The following is a 6,725-nucleotide window of genomic DNA, read 5'->3' on the forward strand; positions in this document are numbered from 1 at the left end:
CCGGCCAATTTATGTATTTCTTTGTAGTGATGGAGTCTTTTTTTTCTGCCCAGACTGGTCTCAAGTTTCTGGCCTCAAGCAATCCTTCCGCCTCAGCCTCCCAAAGTGCTGGGATTATAGATGTGATCCACCGTGCCCGGCCTGCAATTTTTGTTTTAATGTAAAGGAAAATAATTTACTTGGTAGAGGCTTGGAAAAGAGATCTTCTCTTTGTAATCAGAAGTGAGATTTACAGGGTATCCATGTACCTGACTCAGTAGTGATCAAAATTTCCTAAGAATGATTCCTACCACTTTGGCAATGGATCCCACTGACCTGTCAATCACATGTATTAACAAGTTCCAAAATCCACCATTTGCCCACCCATTCCTGCAGGTATTTTTTTTTTTTTAGTCATATATGTATCTCAGTGAGTTTTAAAGATTCTTGCTCTCTTACAGTTAAACGATGAGTTCTATCCCACTAAGCAGAGATCCTTTTTTTTTTTTTTTTTGGCAAGCATTTCTAATCTTTCTCTTTACACCAAAGTAGGCCTTCAAACATAATTAGTTTATCTCTTTCCTTCATTTCCCCATATCCAATTCATAAGCAAATGTCTGGCTTTATCTGCAAACCTACCCTGAGTATAAGCACTTCTCACCAACTCTACTGTCAAAGCACCTAGTCTAAGTTATCAATATGTTGTTTTTTTTCTATGACTGCATTTATCGGAGGACAGGAAATGTGTTATAAAAAAGAATCCAGAACATATAAGGAATTCAAACAACTCAATAGTTAAAAAAAAGCAATAATTTTAAAATAGGCAAAAGACTTTAATAGACATTTCTCAAAAGACATACAAATAGCCAACACACATATGAAAAAATGCTAAACATCATTAATCATTAGGGAAATGCAAATCAAAAGCACAATGAGCTATCACCTTACTCCAGTTAGAATGGCTACTATGAAAAAGACAAAAGATAACAAATATTGGAAAATGTAGAGAGAGAATTGGTAAGAATGTAAATTCATACAGCCATTATGGAAAGCAGTATGGAGGATCCTTAAAAAAATTAAAAAGAGAACTACCATATAATTTAGCAATTCCACTGTTTGGTATATATCCAAAAGAAATGAAATAAGTACATTCAAGAGATATCTGCACTCCTATGTTTATTGCAGCACTATTCACAATAGCCAATCTACAAAATCAGCCTAATTGTCCACCAACAGACCAACAGATAAAGAAAATGTGGTATAGATACACAACTGAATACTATTTAGCCATTAAAAAAAAAATGGAATCCTATCATTTGCAACAACAGGGATGGACCTGGAAGACATCACGGTAAGTGAAATAAACCAGACACAGAAAGACAAATACCACATGATCTCACTCATATGTGGAATCTAAACAGCTGATGTCACAGAAATAGAGACTTACCAGAGACTAGGCAGAGGAAGGTGGATGGGAGAATGGAGAAAGATTGGTCAACGGGTACAAATTTATTTTTAGCTATGAGGAATAGGTTGTGGTGTGCTATTATTGCACAGTAGTGTGATATGTATTTTAAAATACCTAGAAGAATTTTGAATGTTACCACTACAAAGAAATGATAAATGTGTAAAGTGACAAATGTGCTCATTACCCGATTCGATCATTACACAACGTATACATCTATAGAAACATCACATTGTACCCCATGAATATGTATAATTGTTACGTGTCAATTACACATTCTAAAAAACAAAAATAGTTTGGGATGCTTAAATGCGAAGATTACTTGCAGTTTTCAACTGAATGATCCATACAATATAAATAAACTCTTCATGGTTACATGCTTCTCAAACCAGAAGAATTTAAAAAGAACAGCTTTTAAAAATAACAAATATGATTTTGTCCTTTTGCTACTGTGTTTTCCTTCTCATGACACTGAGGAACATTATAATGGCAACAGCAACTAAGCTGTATCAATAACGTTGTTCCTTTAAATAAATCTATGAAGACAATACAGATATTCATTAAGAACAAAATAAAACGATGAGGTGAAAGGTCTGAAATAATGTTAAGTGAAAAACTTAATTGGTATCTTTATCTTCATACTGGAATGCATGCAAATGAGAGGGATCAAAAGAAATCCAAACATGAAAACCTTTTTAAAGGAAATGAGGCTGTGGGTTGATTTTTCACTATTTTCCCTCACTATCGTATAGTAGGTGAGAAATAAAACCAAGGGGTGGGGTTGGGGAGCGGGAAGAATGTACCTGGCTGGTGTGGTTAAGAGTTTTTCTGGGAAGATGTGAGAGCTGCAGAAATTATTATTATTATTCTTATTTTTATTGCACATCGCTCCTTTATTATACTGATCTGGAAAAAGGATTTAGTACAGTTATGCTCAGGTGAACACTGGACCCAAGTGGCAGAGCCAAGCAACTAGAACATGATTCAGAAATCAGTGAAACACACACTTGGACTGGACCAAGGGGCATTTTACTGCCATGAAACAAGGCAGGAAGGGATTCTAACACACACAGCAGGAAACACTCCTGCCCCTCAGAGGTCGAGGAACTGATCCCATACTGGTATGAGGAATGGCTTATTTTCTGATGACCACATTTGGGACTATTTCAACCGCCACAAGAAACCCCAGAAGAGTTATTGTTTTGTATTATTTATATATACTATACTTTTTTAATAAAAGTAAATGTAACACATAACTAAATTCAGGATTGATCCCAAACTTCTAGAGCCAGGTCCTCTAGGGTCAGGGAGGAAACAGTTGTCACATCACCATGCAGGTTACATTCATCTTCCACTGGAATGACTAGAGCCCCCAGGCAGTGGCCTGACTGCAGAAGAGCAGAGGACTGGCTCCTGGGGACAGACAGGCTCTGGTGCTTCTCCTCATTGGTCATGGCTTAGCATGGTTCCTCCCCACAAGTCCTTAGTAAACAAAGAACTCGCAAAAACCCAAGTTACTACCTTTAAACTCTGTTGGATAAGGGGAGCTTTTCCAGAGCTTGGACGGAGAACCTATGCTCTAGAAGTGCTATTCTGACTAGATTGTACGAAGGGAGTGGGTGCAGAAGACAAAATGGCTAAAATGAAAATGGGAGCCACCTGTCCCCATCTGCAGCTGCCACTCAAGATGTCTACAGATGTGGTCAGTGTGACATGTGCAGGTGGGAGGGGCAGAGGGACAAGGCGGGCAGGGAGGGTGCTCCTGGGGACAGTATCCTCCCCGCTGGCCTTCACTCCTTGGCCTTGCCCTGGGCGGCCACAGCTTCCATGGCTTTGCGCACCGTCTCTTCATCCCCCAGGAACTGCATGGGCTTGACAGGCTTCAAGTTCTTGTCCAATTCATAGACAACGGGAATACCAGTCGGCAGGTTCAGCTCCATGATAGCCTCTTCAGAGAGACCCTCCAGATGCTTGACAATGCCCCGGAGGCTGTTGCCATGGGCTGCAATCAGTACACGTTTCCCCTCCTTGATCTGGGGAACTATTTCTTCATTCCAGAAGGGCAGAGCTCTGGCAATAGTGTCCTTCAGACTCTCACAGGAGGGTAGTTGATCTTCTGTGAGGTCTGCAAACCTGCGATCCTTACTGATGTTGCTGTAGAAAGGGTGGTTGGGCTCCATCGGAGGTGGTGGGACATCCTAGGAGGGCCTGCAGATCTTCACCTGGGCCTCACCATGCTTTGCAGCAGTTTCTGCTTTATTGAAACCAGTTAGACCCCCATAGTGCCGCTCATTGAGGCGCCAAGTCCTCACCACTGGCAGCCACATCTGATCAATGGCATCTAGCACTGTCCAGAGGGTCCGGGTCGCTCTCTTCTGTACTGAGGTGAAGCAGATGTCAAACTCATAGCCAGCATCTCGCAGCACCTGCCCGCCGCGTTTCGCCTCCCCATGGCCGGTCGGGCTCAGGTCAGCGTAGTAACAGCCGCCGAAGCGGTTCTCCAGGTTCTATGCGCCCTGGCGGTGCCGGATCAGCACCAGTTTGTAGGCGGCCATGGCGACGGGCTGGGGATGCGGCACCGCAGTGGTTCGCAGATTCTGGAGTCGAGTTGCAGAAATGATTTACCCTGTCCTTCTCTTTTTCTCTAAGACTCTGTGATTTTTCTCACTAGTGACAAAAGGAATAACCTCTGGTGAGAATGCAATGATGAAGGGTCTTTGAAATTCTCTACTCTCTGAACACAGTGAGTGTGAATGAAAGATCTCAGGAAGAGTTTTCAAAAAGCTTATTGCTCAATCACTAGCCTTTGCGAGGAGTTGTGGATTGACTGCTGTCTGCAATAAGGTCACCAGAAACTGCCATAGCTCTCAAGGCAAGCACATGCTGATAATGACAAGCTACTGAGACTCAAAGCTATGTTTTAGCCCCAACCCCAGCACAGACTCACCACGAAGCTCTTTGATTTCCAGACGGAGCTTTCATGAGGACACACCACACTTAACTAAACCCTTGACCTAATAGACCTATACTGAAGATGAAACCCCAAAGGTAGCCAAGGGATTTGGTATTTTAGTCATGTTCTTTCATACCTTAGTACTTTGAAGGTAAGCTGACACAGAGGTGGCCGTGAAATGGTTAAATAACAAAATCCCTGACTTCTGTAGTCAGTGAGAAATATCCTAGAGACAGTGTCATAGGGTCAAAAGCCTCTTTGCAAAAAGGAAAACATTTCAAGTCACAGATTCATTCTTTTATTTTTACTCATTCATTCATTTTCTTCAATAAACATTTAGGAAGCTCCTACTGTTTGCCAATAACTCAACAGGGCTCTGGAGAAAGAGACAAATTCAATGTGGCCTTTTGACTAGCGAGAATTCCCCACCACACTTCTGATAACAGACAAGCCCTTCCTCATCACCGCAGGTTAGCCAACCACAGTATTCCATCCCTCTGGCCTCAGTCAGAACCTTTCCTCCAGGAATTTTCCTCTGGAACTATCAGGAAGGACTCCCACTTATCCCTGGAGACGCAATTTTGGAAACCTAGTACCCCTGGGGACGCCATTTTGGAAACCTATCTATCTTGGAGGAACAGTGCCTCCAGGAGTGAAGCCACCACATAGATGGAAACAGGAGGAAGGAAGGGAAAGGGAGAGGAAAAAGGAGGAGGAAGAAGAAAGAAGGGGGAAGGGAAAAGAAGATAAGAAGGATACCACTCAGCATTGTTTACTTGGATCCAGTCCTGCCACAAGCCAATACCACCACCACACTTTTTTTAAAATCAATTTTGTGACCTTGAGGCAATAATTCTTGCCCTCCTCCCATGCATACTTTTCACTACACTGATTTTAACTACCTGAAACTGAGAACGTTTAGATAAAAATCAGAGATTTGAGATCAATTTAGTAGCACAGCAACCACACACAAAAAGAATTGGAAAAAAAAAAAAAAAAAAGACGAAGCATAAATACAATACACTGTCATGGTACAAAAAGGAAAGATCAACTCAGCCTAGACAGTTTATAGTTCATCAGCCAGAGGTCGGCTTATTCTTGTTTTTTAAGGGACGTGGCCTATAACTGCATCACAGAAAAAACAAACATGTAGGCGTCCTGTTACTCAAGAAAGGCCTTGTGACACTGGAGGTAAGTTTGGAAGAATATCAGTCTGTCAACCTGAGGAACTGGGAAAGATGCAAGTAGATAAAAACAGAACTGTGGTCCAACAGATGTGATATATTTGGTATGGTAGATTAGATACATCCACAAATTCTTTGCTGCCCCTCCTAGTAAGAGGCATAGCCTAATTCCTCTCTCCTTGAAAATACACTGACATTTAGTGACATTTTATTAAATCTGTACCCTTTCATACCCATCCTTTTCATGTGGTGAAATGAAAAATACAGCACTTTTGCTGTCTCAGCACATTTTCAAGATATTCTAAGAAATGTCTTGAAAAATCTATAAAAACAGAAGGTAAATTCGTGGTTGCCTAGGGTTAGGGGTTGGAAATGGGAGTGATTGCAAATGGATGTGAGATTTCTGTTTGGGGTGATGGAAATGTTCTAAAATTAGGTTGTGGGAATGGTTGCACAACTCTGAGAATATACTAAAAAAACACTGAATTGTATACTTTAAATAGGTAAATTTTATGACATGTGAATTACATCTCAATAAAGCTGTTAAAAAGTTAGATGAAATGGACCAATTCCTTGAAAAACACAGTTTAACAAAACTAATACAGAAGGAAATAGAAAATCCGAATGAAATTAAATATCAATGAAATTGAATCCTTCATTTAAAAATCCTTCCCACAAAGTAAATTTCAAATCAAAATGGCTTCAATGATGAATTCTGAACATTTAAGTAAAAAATAATAACAATCTTACAGAAAACTTTTTTCAGAGACTTGAAAAGAGGGTATCATTTCCAACTAATTTTATAAGATCAGCATAACCTCGAAGCTTCTTTCTATTCCGAGATTACTGAGAGTTCGTAAAGAAGTATTACATTTTATGTAAAAATTTTTCTGTATCTATTGAGATGATTTTATATATATTTATATATGTCTTTTTCTCCTTTATGTAAAAAGGATAATATGACCAAGTGGGATTTATGCCAGGAGTGCAATCTTGGGATGAGCATAAAAAGGACAAATTGTAAAAGATTGTTAAATTATACTTCACTAAAATTAAGAATTTCTGTTCATCAAAAGATACCGTTCAGAGAAGGAAAAGACAAACCACTGACTGAGAGAAGGTATTTGCCATCATCCAGTGGTGT

At 40.2% G+C, this 6,725-nt stretch overlaps 1 pseudogene; it reads right to left on the reverse strand.

Moving 5' to 3' along the window:
* Positions 1–2,583: 2,583 nt before the first annotated feature.
* On the reverse strand, positions 2,584–3,999 carry LOC103231516 (phosphoglycerate mutase 1 pseudogene; annotated as a pseudogene).
* Between the last annotated feature and the right edge of the window lie 2,726 nt (positions 4,000–6,725).

The sequence above is a fragment of the Chlorocebus sabaeus genome, chromosome 9 (assembly GCF_047675955.1).
Source record: "Chlorocebus sabaeus isolate Y175 chromosome 9, mChlSab1.0.hap1, whole genome shotgun sequence".
Taxonomy (NCBI): Eukaryota; Metazoa; Chordata; class Mammalia; order Primates; family Cercopithecidae; genus Chlorocebus; species Chlorocebus sabaeus.